The 12,259-nt window shown below is 62.2% G+C and overlaps 1 non-coding gene across 1 annotated transcript; it reads right to left on the reverse strand.

Moving 5' to 3' along the window:
* Positions 1 to 423: 423 nt before the first annotated feature.
* LOC142792106 (small subunit ribosomal RNA) lies at positions 424 to 2,238 on the reverse strand. The gene has a single exon (XR_012890659.1). It is a non-coding gene; the product is annotated as a small subunit ribosomal RNA (ribosomal RNA).
* Between the last annotated feature and the right edge of the window lie 10,021 nt (positions 2,239 to 12,259).

The following is a 12,259-nucleotide window of genomic DNA, read 5'->3' on the forward strand; positions in this document are numbered from 1 at the left end:
CGGGTCTCGTTCTTGCACGCTCGAACGGTCGGGAGGGCACTCGGCTGGCGTTTCGGGAACGCGCAGCCTCGCCTTCTACCGACGTAACCACGACTCGCCGTTCGCGCTCCGCCGCTCCTGTTTACAGTACTAGGCGGTCCCGCAGCGGTCGGGTCGCGCATTTCGAGCGCTTCGAGCCACGGTGCTGTGGCGGGTCGAAAGCCGACCTATGAGTGCGTTGCGCCGTTTGTACCCGCGTCCGCCACCTGGCCGACCGTCCAAGGTCGCGGTGTTGGCGTCCGCTGGGCGCAACAATTTGTCACGGGGTGCCGCTCCACATTCAGGCAGCCCCGTGGGGAAAAGCCGACCCCGCGTCCAAACGGGGTCAGCGGCAGAAAGTGTCGGGCGCAGACGCAGCTGAGGCGCTCACCCTTCACAATCCGTTAATGATCCTTCCGCAGGTTCACCTACGGAAACCTTGTTACGACTTTTACTTCCTCTAAATGATCAAGTTTGGTCATCTTTCCAACAGACCGGCGCAACCGAAAGGCCGCGCCGGACATCGGTCCGAAGACCTCACTAAATCATTCAATCGGTAGTAGCGACGGGCGGTGTGTACAAAGGGCAGGGACGTAATCAACGCGAGCTTATGACTCGCGCTTACTGGGAATTCCTCGTTCAAGGGGAACAATTGCAAGCCCCTATCCCAATCACGAAAGAAGTTCCACGGGTTACCCAGTCTTTTCAGACAGGGATAAAGACACGCTGCTTCCTTCAGTGTAGCGCGCGTGCGGCCCCGGACATCTAAGGGCATCACAGACCTGTTATTGCTCTGTTTCGTGCGGCTAGGAGCCGCTTGTCCCTCTAAGAAGGTTGTAAGGTGCTGGGAACCCCGCACCTATTTAATAGGCTAGAGTCTCGTTCGTTATCGGAATTAACCAGACAAATCGCTCCACCAACTAAGAACGGCCATGCACCACCATCCACCGAATCAAGAAAGAGCTCTCAATCTGTCAATCCTCCCAGTGTCCGGGCCGGGTAAGTTTTCCCGTGTTGAGTCAAATTAAGCCGCAGGCTCCACTCCTGGTGGTGCCCTTCCGTCAATTCCTTTAAGTTTCAGCTTTGCAACCATACTTCCCCCGGAACCCAAATACTTTGGTTTCCCGGAAGCTGCCCGCCGAGTCATTTGAGTAACTCAGGCGGATCGCTGGTTGGCATCGTTTATGGTCAGAACTAGGGCGGTATCTGATCGCCTTCGAACCTCTGACTTTCGTTCTTGATCAATGAAAACATTCTTGGCAAATGCTTTCGCAGTAGTTCGTCTTGCGACGGTCCAAGAATTTCACCTCTAGCGCCGCAATACGAATGCCCCCGTCCGTCCCTCTTAATCATTACCTCGTATTCCAAAAACCAACAGAACAGAAACGAGGTCTTGTTCTATTATTCCATGCAAGTTTATTCAGGCGACTCGCCTGCGTTGAGCACTCTAATTTTTTCAAAGTAAAAGCACCGGCCATCTCGAGGCACACAATGAAGTGCACCAAGAAAGAACCGGCATGATGTTCAGTCCGAGCCGTCGCATCGGGTAGATGCACTACTCGTCTGGAACTGAGATCCAACTACGAGCTTTTTAACCGCAGCAGCTTTAGTATACGCTATTGGAGCTGGAATTACCGCGGCTGCTGGCACCAGACTTGCCCTCCAATTGATCCTCGTTAAAGGATTTAGAGTGTACTCATTTCAATTACGGGGCCTCAAAAGAGTCCCGTATTGTTATTTTTCGTCACTACCTCCCCGTGCCGGGAGTGGGTAATTTGCGCGCCTGCTGCCTTCCTTGGATGTGGTAGCCGTTTCTCAGGCTCCCTCTCCGGAATCGAACCCTGATTCTCCGTTACCCGTAACAACCATGGTAAGCAAGTAACCTACCATCGAAAGTTGATAAGGCAGACACTTGAAAGAAACGTCGCCGGCTCGTGGCCATGCGATCAGCACAAAGTTATCCAGAGTCACCACACAATACGGGCCGAAACCCGATCGATCTTGGTCTAATAAAAGCACCCGTTACCCAAAGGGCTCCAGGCTCACTGCATGTATTAGCTCTAGAATTGCCACAGTTATCCAAGTAGGAAGAAACGATCTAAGGAACCATAACTGATTTAATGAGCCATTCGCGGTTTCGCCTTATTTCGGCATGTACTTAGACATGCATGGCTTAATCTTTGAGACAAGCATATGATTACTGGCAGGATCAACCAGGTAATCGTTCGACTGCGCGTCCGTCCTCGCCTTCGGCGGGCCGGACGCAGTCTGTGTGCGGCGGAGGCCACCTTCAGGCGCCCCAACACGCTTATTTTGCACTCCGAGATGACGGCGTTCGAGCTCGCTACGGCACAACCTTCCCGAAAGACGAGTGGGAGCCGTGCGGCAAGAAGCACGTTCATGCTCGCTCTTTTTCGTTGCATCGACTCGGTCGCGCCGTGCGGGTTGCCCAAGCCCGCTGCACTGTCGGTGGACCGGCCGGAACTAGCAACGGAGCCGAGACTGCAAAGCCGCCAGACGACGGGTCACGCCCGCGTCTTCGGCGCTTTCGCATCTGAATCGCCCGAGGACGACACGGAACACACCTCGATATCGTGGTAAAACGGCACCGTCCGACAACCAGCCCCTAACGCATCAAGCGGATGAGGCTGCAGACGACTGCCGTGGATTCCCCTGGAGCAGACCCGAGGACACGCTTGACGAGGCCGAAGCCCGCCGCATATCAGACACCCGGTCGCTTTCGCGTACGCCGCTCACGAGAACCCCCACATAATAGCAGCGATAAGTACCCAGACCTCCTTGGGCACTAATACGAGCGTACTCGAGAAAATTTCACCGCGGGTGTGCCCCGAAACGTGTGGCACGTTGAGCGTGCCACAAGTCTACGTCGCTCTCAAACCCGCCGAGGTCGTAGAATTTGCGACCCTACTCACGAAATTCCCACCGAGGATACGGCCGCAAACGTACCGCACCTTGGGTAGGCCACGAGTTTGTGACTCACTACGCTGACGGCACAGCACCGAGGTCGTGCGCGCACGCACGGGAAAATTCCGCCGCGGTTTCTGCCGAAAACGTGAGGCACCACGACTCTCCGCAAGTTCGCGTCGACTGCGAAAGACCGAAGTCGTGAACGACGTGTCCGCTACTCGCCGCCGACACGCTGGACACCAAACGTACAACGACTCGACGGCGTCGTAGAGGCCCACGACGCGGTTTTCCTTAACGACGTCTCGGCGTGGCACCGACAGGTTAGAACGGCCGACCAACGTTCCCTGTCCGCCGTTCGGCTCAGTCGAAGGGCTCGGCGACTTCGGCAACGCTGCGAAGCCGCACGGTGACGCACGCCATGTCCCCATTTTTTTTTTTCTTTCTGCGTCTGCCGGGGTGCCCCTATAATAGCAGCGATAAGCACCCAGACCGCCGTGGGTCGCTCGCCCCGGCTGACGTGGTTTTTCATACTCCTGCGGCGGTCGCCGTCAAGCACGTCCAAATACGCTACTTTCGTGGGCGCATTCACGCTCTTTCGCTTCGCCGGAGTGCCAGCACTCACTCTGCCAAAAACGGCGAACATCCGAGCGGCGGTTCCCACTTTTGCGTCGGCGTCGCAAACCCCGCCCCGGCAGACGAGGTTTGCCGTACTCGTGCGACGGTGGCCGGCGGGCACGTCGAAAGACGCCGATATCGTGCGCGAATTGGCGCACCTTGGCTTCACCGGAGTGCCGCCACTGACTCCTCCAAAAACGGCGAAGATCCGAGCGGCGCTTCCCACTTTCGCATCGGCGTCCCGAACTCCGCCCCGGCTGACGCGGTTTACCGTACTCGTGCGACGGTCGCCGGCGAGCACGTGGAAAGACGCCGATATCGTGCCCGAATCGGCTCCGTTCGGCTTCGCCGGAGTGCCAGCACTGGCTCGGCGAAAGACGACGAACATCCGAGCGACGGTTCTCACTATTGCGTACGCGTCGCAAACCCCGCCCCGGCAGACGCACTTTGCCGTACTCGTGCGACGGTCGCCGGCGAGCACGTAGAAAGACGCCGATATCGTGCCGGAATCGGCCCCGTTTGGCTTCGCCGGAGTGCCAGCACTCACTCGGCCACAAACGGCGAACATCCGAGCGGCGGTTCCCACTTAGCCGTCGGCGTCCCGAACTCCGCCCCGGCAGACGCGGTTGCCGAGCTCGTGCGACTAGCGACCGCGAAGCCGTCTCGCGACGCCGCTTTCGTGCGCGGCTCCCACTGCGACCTGGGTCACCCGAGGTCGACGAGCAAAAAAGAATGTCGAAAAAAATTTTTTTTTTTTTTGCGTCTGCCGGGGTGCCCCTATAATAGCAGCGATAAGCACCCAGACCGCCATGGGTCGCTCGCCCCGGCTGACGTGGTTTTTCGTTTTCCTGCGGTGGTCGTCGTCAAGCACGTCCAAACACGCCACTTTCGTGGGCGCATTCGCGCTCTTTCGCTTCGCCGGAGTGCCAGCACTCACTCTGCCAAAAACGGCGAACATCCTAGTGGCGGTTCCCACTTTTGCGTCGGCGTCGCCAACCCCGCCCCGGCATACGCGGTTTGCCGTACTCGTGCGGCGGTGGCCGGCGGGCACGTCGAAAGACACCGATATCGTGCGCGAGTCGATGCTTCTTGGTCTCGCAGGAGGGCCGCCACTCACTCCTGCAAAAACGGCGAAGATCCGAGCGGCGCTTCCCACTTTTTCGTCGGCATCGCAAACCTCGCCCCGGCAGACGCGCTTTGCCGTACTCGTGCGACGGTCGCCGGCGAGCACGTCGAAATACGCCGATATCGTGCCCGAATCGGCCCCGTTTCGCTTCGCCGGAGTGCCAGCACTCACTCGGCCAAAAACGGCGAACATCCGAGCAGCGGTACCCACTTAGCCGTCGGCATCCCGAACTCCGCGCCGGCTGACGCGGTTGCCGAGCTCGTGCGACTAGCGACCGCGAACGCGTCTCGCGACGCCGCTTTCGTGCGCGGCTCCCATTGCGACCTGGGTTACCCGAGCTCGACCAGCAAAAAAGAAGGTTGAAAAAAAATTTTTTTTTTCTGCGTCTGCCGGGGTGCCCCTATAATAGCAGCGATAAGCACCCAGACCGCCGTGGGTCGCTCGCCCCGGCTGACGTGGTTTTTCGTACTCCTGCAGCGGTCGCCGTCAAGCACGTCCAAATACGCCACTTTCGTGGGCGCTTTCGCGCTCTTTCGCGTCGCCGGTGTGCCAGCACTCACTCTGCCAAAAACGGCCAACATCCGAGCGGCGGTTCCCACTTTTGCGTCGGCGTCGTAAACCCCGCCCCGGCAGACGCGGTTTGCCCTACTCGTGCGACGGTCGCCGGCGAGCGCGTCGAAAGACGCCGATATCGTGCGCTAATTGGCGCTCCTTGGCTTCTCCGGAGTGCCGCCACTCACTCCTCCAAAAACGGCGAAGATCCGAGCGGCGTTCTCCACTTTCGCATCGGCGTCCCGAACTCCGCCCGGGCTGACGCGGTTTACCGTACTCGTGCGACGGTCGCCGCCGGGCACGTCGAAAGACGCCGATATCGTGCCGTAATCGGCCCCGTTTGGCTTCGCCCGAGTGCCAGCACTCACTCGGCCAAAAACGGCGAACATCCGAGCAGCGTTTCCCACTTTCGCATCGGCGTCCCGAAGCCCGCCCCGGCAGACGCGGTTTGCCCTACTCGAGCGACGGTCGCCGGCGATCACGTCGAAAGGCGCCGAATTCGTGCACGAATCGATGCTTCTTGGTCTCGCAGGAGGGCCGCCACTCACTCCTGCAAAAACGGCGAAGATCCGAGTTGCGCTTCCCACTTTTTCGTCGGCGTCCCGAACTACGCCCCGGCTGACGCGGTTTACCGTACTCGTGCGACGGTCGCCGGCGGGCACTTCAAAATACGCCGATTTCGTGGGCGCATTCACGCTGTTTCGCTTCCCCGGAGTGCCAACACTCACTCTGCCGAAAGCGGCGATCATCCGAGCGGCGGTTCCCACTTTTGCGTCGGCTTCGCAAACGGCGCCCCGGCAGACGCGCTCGTGCGACGTACTCGTGCGACGGTCGCCGGCGAGCACGTCGAAAGACGCCGATATCGTGCTCGAATCGACCCCGTTTCGCTTCGCCGGAGTGCTGCCAGTCACGGCGCAGAAAACGGCGAACAAGTGTTTTTTTTTTTTTTTCCTAGAATTTGTGTTATAGAAGGCACATTTGATATCGGACGATAATTTTCAACTTTATCACGCGCACCGATTTTCGTGTAGAGGTTTGCAAGTTTATGGGAATTTCTCCACTTGGAATAATGCGATTTAGTAGTACTACGAGAACTTCATGGATGTACTCAAGGGTACGGGGCAAGTCAGTTACGTCAACACCTGCAGATTTTTTACACTTCAAACTGAAAATTGTTGGTTGTGAGTCCTCGTGTGATATTAAAGGCCGATTCGCTAACACATAGAACAAAGAAAGAAAGGAAGAAAAAACGCCCGCGCTCGCTCAAGAAACCTGGGTTCGCAACAAGTGGCAACAACAAGCAACCGAGCGAGTGCGCCAAAACCCGTGGCGGCCGAACAAACGCGAAGTCCCAACCGCGTCAGCCGGGGCGGCACGGGACAGGAAAAATCACTTCAGCCGGGGCGGCGGGGCACCGAATAAACCTCGTCACCTCGTCGCAGGATAAAAGAGGAAACAAAAAGTCTAAACAGCGTCTGCTGGAGCGAATGCGTAATAAAACAACAACAACAACAAAAAAAAACACCCGCGCTCAAGAAGTCTGCAATCCTCACAAAAGGCGACTGTGACCGAGCAGCGTCAGCCGGGGCCGTGCGGAAACGGAAAAACCGCGACTACCGGGGCGTCGAGGCACCGAAAAATCCACTTCAGCCGCGGCGAAAAAAAAAACAAAAAGAAAGACGGAGGGGGGGGGGGGGGAACCACGTCTGCCGGGGCGAAGGAAAAAAAAAAACGCGTCTGCCGGGGCGAGCCCGGGTGCGGCACCACCGGGAAAACTGTGGCAAACAGACATGGCGATCGAGTGAGTGGGCCGCCAGCCAGGCTCAGCCAAAAAGTGCAAAGTCCGAACTGCGTCAGCCGGGGCGGCAAAAACCGCGTCAGCCGGGGCGGCGCAAAAAACCGCGTCTGCCGGGGCGGCACGAAACCGCGTCAGCCGGGGCGGGGCGAAAACTGCGTCAGCCGGGGCGAAAGAAAAAAAAAAACGCGTCTGCCGGGGCAAGCCCGGGTGCGGCACCACCGGGAAAACTGTGGCAAACAGACATGGCGATCGAGTGAGTGGGCCGCCAGCCAGGCACAGCCGAAAAGTGCAAAGTCCGAACCGTGTCAGCCGGGGCGACGCAAAAACCGCGTCAGCCGGGGCGGCGCGAAAACCGCGTCAGCCGGGGCGGCACGAAACCGCGTCAGCCGGGGCGGCGCGAAAACTGCGTCAGCCGGGGCGGCGCGAAAACCTCGTCAGCCGGGGCGAGCGAAAAGGGGGGGGGGGAACCACGTCTGCCGGGGCGAAAGAAAAAAAAACGCGTCTGCCGGGGCGAGCCCGGGTGCGGCACCACCGGGAAGACTGTGGCAAACAGACATGGCGATCGAGTGAGTGGGCCGCCAGCCAGGCTCAGCCCAAAAAGTGCTAAGTCCGAACTGCGTCAGCCGGGGCGGCGCGAAAACCGCGTCTGCCGGGGCGGCACGAAACCGCGTCAGCCGGGGCGGCGCGAAAACTGCGTCAGCCGGGGCGAGCCCGGGTGCGGCACCACCGGGAAAACTGTGGCAAACAGACATGGCGATCGAGTGAGTGGGCCGCCAGCCAGGCACAGCCGAAAAGTGCTAAGTCCGAACTGCGTCAGCCGGGGCGGCAAAAACCGCGTCAGCCGGGGCGGCGCAAAAAACCGCGTCTGCCGGGGCGGCACGAAACCGCGTCAGCCGGGGCGGCGCGAAAACTGCGTCAGCCGGGGCGAAAGAAAAAAAAAACGCGTCTGCCGGGGCGAGCCCGGGTGCGGCACCACCGGGAAAACTGTGGCAAACAGACATGGCGATCGAGTGAGTGGGCCGCCAGCCAGGCACAGCCGAAAAGTGCTAAGTCCGAACTGCGTCTGCCGGGGCGGCACGAAACCGCGTCAGCCGGGGCGGCGCGAAAACCGCGTCTGCCGGGGCGGCACGAAACCGCGTCAGCCGGGGCGGCGCGAAAACTGCGTCAGCCGGGGCGAGCCCGGGTGCGGCACCACCGGGAAAACTGTGGCAAACAGACATGGCGATTGAGTGAGTGGGCCGCCAGCCAGGCACAGCCGAAAAGTGCTAAGTCCGAACTGCGTCTGCCGGGGCGGCACGAAACCGCGTCAGCCGGGGCGGCGCGAAAACCGCGTCTGCCGGGGCGGCACGAAACCGCGTCAGCCGGGGCGGCGCGAAAACTGCGTCAGCCGGGGCGAGCCCGGGTGCGGCACCACCGGGAAAACTGTGGCAAACAGGCATGGCGATCGAGTGAGTGGGCCGCCAGCCAGGCACAGCCGAAAAGTGCAAAGTCCGAACCGTGTCAGCCGGGGCGACGCAAAAACCGCGTCAGCCGGGGCGGCGCGAAAACCGCGTCAGCCGGGGCGGCACGAAACCGCGTCAGCCGGGGCGGCGCGAAAACTGCGTCAGCCGGGGCGGCGCGAAAACCTCGTCAGCCGGGGCGAGCGAAAAGGGGGGGGGGGAACCACGTCTGCCGGGGCGAAAGAAAAAAAAACGCGTCTGCCGGGGCGAGCCCGGGTGCGGCACCACCGGGAAGACTGTGGCAAACAGACATGGCGATCGAGTGAGTGGGCCGCCAGCCAGGCTCAGCCCAAAAAGTGCTAAGTCCGAACTGCGTCAGCCGGGGCGGCGCGAAAACCGCGTCTGCCGGGGCGGCACGAAACCGCGTCAGCCGGGGCGGCGCGAAAACTGCGTCAGCCGGGGCGAGCCCGGGTGCGGCACCACCGGGAAAACTGTGGCAAACAGACATGGCGATCGAGTGAGTGGGCCGCCAGCCAGGCACAGCCGAAAAGTGCTAAGTCCGAACTGCGTCAGCCGGGGCGGCAAAAACCGCGTCAGCCGGGGCGGCGCAAAAAACCGCGTCTGCCGGGGCGGCACGAAACCGCGTCAGCCGGGGCGGCGCGAAAACTGCGTCAGCCGGGGCGAAAGAAAAAAAAAACGCGTCTGCCGGGGCGAGCCCGGGTGCGGCACCACCGGGAAAACTGTGGCAAACAGACATGGCGATCGAGTGAGTGGGCCGCCAGCCAGGCACAGCCGAAAAGTGCTAAGTCCGAACTGCGTCTGCCGGGGCGGCACGAAACCGCGTCAGCCGGGGCGGCGCGAAAACCGCGTCTGCCGGGGCGGCACGAAACCGCGTCAGCCGGGGCGGCGCGAAAACTGCGTCAGCCGGGGCGAGCCCGGGTGCGGCACCACCGGGAAAACTGTGGCAAACAGACATGGCGATTGAGTGAGTGGGCCGCCAGCCAGGCACAGCCGAAAAGTGCTAAGTCCGAACTGCGTCTGCCGGGGCGGCACGAAACCGCGTCAGCCGGGGCGGCGCGAAAACCGCGTCTGCCGGGGCGGCACGAAACCGCGTCAGCCGGGGCGGCGCGAAAACTGCGTCAGCCGGGGCGAGCCCGGGTGCGGCACCACCGGGAAAACTGTGGCAAACAGACATGGCGATCGAGTGAGTGGGCCGCCAGCCAGGCACAGCCGAAAAGTGCAAAGTCCGAACCGTGTCAGCCGGGGCGACGCAAAAACCGCGTCAGCCGGGGCGGCGCGAAAACCGCGTCAGCCGGGGCGGCACGAAACCGCGTCAGCCGGGGCGGCGCGAAAACTGCGTCAGCCGGGGCGGCGCGAAAACCTCGTCAGCCGGGGCGAGCGAAAAGGGGGGGGGGGAACCACGTCTGCCGGGGCGAAAGAAAAAAAAACGCGTCTGCCGGGGCGAGCCCGGGTGCGGCACCACCGGGAAGACTGTGGCAAACAGACATGGCGATCGAGTGAGTGGGCCGCCAGCCAGGCTCAGCCCAAAAAGTGCTAAGTCCGAACTGCGTCAGCCGGGGCGGCGCGAAAACCGCGTCTGCCGGGGCGGCACGAAACCGCGTCAGCCGGGGCGGCGCGAAAACTGCGTCAGCCGGGGCGAGCCCGGGTGCGGCACCACCGGGAAAACTGTGGCAAACAGACATGGCGATCGAGTGAGTGGGCCGCCAGCCAGGCACAGCCGAAAAGTGCTAAGTCCGAACTGCGTCAGCCGGGGCGGCAAAAACCGCGTCAGCCGGGGCGGCGCAAAAAACCGCGTCTGCCGGGGCGGCACGAAACCGCGTCAGCCGGGGCGGCGCGAAAACTGCGTCAGCCGGGGCGAAAGAAAAAAAAAACGCGTCTGCCGGGGCGAGCCCGGGTGCGGCACCACCGGGAAAACTGTGGCAAACAGACATGGCGATCGAGTGAGTGGGCCGCCAGCCAGGCACAGCCGAAAAGTGCTAAGTCCGAACTGCGTCTGCCGGGGCGGCACGAAACCGCGTCAGCCGGGGCGGCGCGAAAACCGCGTCTGCTGGGGCGGCACGAAACCGCGTCAGCCGGGGCGGCGCGAAAACTGCGTCAGCCGGGGCGAGCCCGGGTGCGGCACCACCGGGAAAACTGTGGCAAACAGACATGGCGATTGAGTGAGTGGGCCGCCAGCCAGGCACAGCCGAAAAGTGCTAAGTCCGAACTGCGTCTGCCGGGGCGGCACGAAACCGCGTCAGCCGGGGCGGCGCGAAAACCGCGTCTGCCGGGGCGGCACGAAACCGCGTCAGCCGGGGCGGCGCGAAAACTGCGTCAGCCGGGGCGAGCCCGGGTGCGGCACCACCGGGAAAACTGTGGCAAACAGACATGGCGATCGAGTGAGTGGGCCGCCAGCCAGGCACAGCCGAAAAGTGCAAAGTCCGAACCGTGTCAGCCGGGGCGACGCAAAAACCGCGTCAGCCGGGGCGGCGCGAAAACCGCGTCAGCCGGGGCGGCACGAAACCGCGTCAGCCGGGGCGGCGCGAAAACTGCGTCAGCCGGGGCGGCGCGAAAACCTCGTCAGCCGGGGCGAGCGAAAAGGGGGGGGGGAACCACGTCTGCCGGGGCGAAAGAAAAAAAAACGCGTCTGCCGGGGCGAGCCCGGGTGCGGCACCACCGGGAAGACTGTGGCAAACAGACATGGCGATCGAGTGAGTGGGCCGCCAGCCAGGCTCAGCCCAAAAAGTGCTAAGTCCGAACTGCGTCAGCCGGGGCGGCGCGAAAACCGCGTCTGCCGGGGCGGCACGAAACCGCGTCAGCCGGGGCGGCGCGAAAACTGCGTCAGCCGGGGCGAGCCCGGGTGCGGCACCACCGGGAAAACTGTGGCAAACAGACATGGCGATCGAGTGAGTGGGCCGCCAGCCAGGCACAGCCGAAAAGTGCTAAGTCCGAACTGCGTCAGCCGGGGCGGCAAAAACCGCGTCAGCCGGGGCGGCGCAAAAAACCGCGTCTGCCGGGGCGGCACGAAACCGCGTCAGCCGGGGCGGCGCGAAAACTGCGTCAGCCGGGGCGAAAGAAAAAAAAAACGCGTCTGCCGGGGCGAGCCCGGGTGCGGCACCACCGGGAAAACTGTGGCAAACAGACATGGCGATCGAGTGAGTGGGCCGCCAGCCAGGCACAGCCGAAAAGTGCTAAGTCCGAACTGCGTCTGCCGGGGCGGCACGAAACCGCGTCAGCCGGGGCGGCGCGAAAACCGCGTCTGCCGGGGCGGCACGAAACCGCGTCAGCCGGGGCGGCGCGAAAACTGCGTCAGCCGGGGCGAGCCCGGGTGCGGCACCACCGGGAAAACTGTGGCAAACAGACATGGCGATTGAGTGAGTGGGCCGCCAGCCAGGCACAGCCGAAAAGTGCTAAGTCCGAACTGCGTCTGCCGGGGCGGCACGAAACCGCGTCAGCCGGGGCGGCGCGAAAACCGCGTCTGCCGGGGCGGCACGAAACCGCGTCAGCCGGGGCGGCGCGAAAACTGCGTCAGCCGGGGCGAGCCCGGGTGCGGCACCACCGGGAAAACTGTGGCAAACAGACATGGCGATCGAGTGAGTGGGCCGCCAGCCAGGCACAGCCGAAAAGTGCTAAGTCCGAACTGCGTCAGCCGGGGCGGCAAAAACCGCGTCAGCCGGGGCGGCGCAAAAACCGCGTCTGCCGGGGCGAAATCAAAAAAAAAAAAACAAAGAAAAAAGCCCGCGCTTAATCAAAAGAAAACAAAGAAAAAAGCTTGCGCTTAAT

The sequence above is a fragment of the Rhipicephalus microplus genome, unplaced genomic scaffold (genome assembly GCF_043290135.1).
Source record: "Rhipicephalus microplus isolate Deutch F79 unplaced genomic scaffold, USDA_Rmic scaffold_204, whole genome shotgun sequence".
Classification (NCBI taxonomy): domain Eukaryota; kingdom Metazoa; phylum Arthropoda; class Arachnida; order Ixodida; family Ixodidae; genus Rhipicephalus; species Rhipicephalus microplus.